Raw genomic sequence first — 1,844 nt, 5'->3', positions numbered from 1 at the left:
ATCCCCAAGTTCTATATCGTAGCAGTGGCCACATTGCGTGTTTGTCATAGACACGGTTTATGTCAAAAATTTTGAAGTGAAACTACCTTCTAAAAATTATTGTATCATGCCTTTAATTATTGAATCATGCTTTATACCTACTTTAGTTTTTATGAACACACATATGTACATATGTGCGTTTTAAAGCTAATTATTTTTACTTTTTCCGCAGAAATAATCATTTTTAATGCTGGAAAAAAATAAATAACAAGAAAAAACGTCTTCTAACCACGGAATGGGACTAGTAGTTCAAAATGGCATATAACCTAGCACCAAATAAATGTAGCAATTAGCTTTAGTTGTGTGGTGAGTATGTATAAATGTTAATTTTTATATTAAAACTAGCTAGCCTCGTATGCGCGAGGCTTCGTCACGCGCTGAATGTATACATAAGTTTGTACATATACGCATTTGGAAAAAGCAAGGGGTTACTCTGTAATGGGATGCGAAAGAGAAATACGATGCAATAATCAATCGCCACAGCGTATTACGTATGATGCATTTGCCTAGCGCATCGCTCTTTCGTATCGCATTACAGAGTAGCCCCCCAGGTGGCAACCCTATTCCAAAAAATAAAGTCTTGTTGCACACCTAATGGCCAAGCCGTTTCATTTGACATCTTATATTTGGGGATCATCTGGAGCCCAAGCCCTTTCATTTAACAACTCACCTTTTAGTCCAACGAACAGCGACAAAATAAATCGTTATTGCACATCTGAGGGCAAGCCCTTTCCTTTCATACTTAATATTTTTAAATTGAATGAAATGTGCAACTGTATGTAAGGCAGTAACTTTTAAATAGTTGGCAACCCCACTAAAAAAAGAAGCTCATTACACATCCGAAGACCATATCCTTTCACCCGGTACCTCATTTTTTAGTCCAACGAACTGAGAAGATCTTAACACGTTTAAAAACTGTACTCAATAAAAAATACGTTATTGAACATTTAGAGGCAAAGTTCTTTCATTTGACATCTCACTTTTTGTAATGCACCCAACGGATCTTAAATTTTTTTAGACAGATGACAACCCTATCGAAGCACGAAAGATAATACCCCTGTAGATACAGATTATATTAAGCAAAATCTCTTCCAAGTCCGTTCAGTAATTTTCGAGATTAGCTTGGTCAAAAAATCTCGACTTTGCTATATTATAAAATAAGGATAAAATAGTAATTTTAAAATAGGTGCAACCCTACTCGAAATAAATAAAGAATTTTGTACCCGGGAAGCATGATTCCATAATAAAAGGTTTGTTCAGAAAAACAGTTGTCTCTCTCTTGACAAAATCAGCTCCCTTAGCAAGGCCCTGTGTGTGGGTGCGTGTGTGTGTGCAAACTTTTGTGATGGAGTGTCAAAACTCGAATGCCACTAGTGAGCAAACCTTTAATTATTGGATCATGCATGCGAAGGTCATGCCCTTTCATTTCGTATCTCATTTTGTTATCCAATGTACGATGAAAGTCTTATAATTTTTAAACAGGTGGCAACCCTACTAAAAAAAAAATACATATAGAGCGTTCCAGAACGTCTACGCTTTGCAGGTTTTGCGATGATTGGCAGTTGTTGTTTCCGGCGATTAAAGGGATAAGCAGCGAGATGTCCTTGATTTTTCATAATGCCTCAAGAATTGTCTTCCGGAATGAGGGTTTTTCCATACATTGGAATTAAGGATGTAGTATCGAATACCAAAAGTGTTATATCTTCTTCTTCTTCTTTTTTGGCGCTGTAACCACCTAAGCGATTTTGGCCGAGTTCAGCAAAGCACGCCAGTCGTTTCTCCTCTGTGCCAACTGACGCCAATTG

This window comes from Rhagoletis pomonella, unplaced genomic scaffold, assembly GCF_013731165.1.
Source record: "Rhagoletis pomonella isolate Grant_MI unplaced genomic scaffold, Rhpom_1.0 Rhpom_scaffold_00003, whole genome shotgun sequence".
Taxonomy (NCBI): Eukaryota; Metazoa; Arthropoda; class Insecta; order Diptera; family Tephritidae; genus Rhagoletis; species Rhagoletis pomonella.
This window is presented reverse-complemented; position numbering follows the sequence as displayed.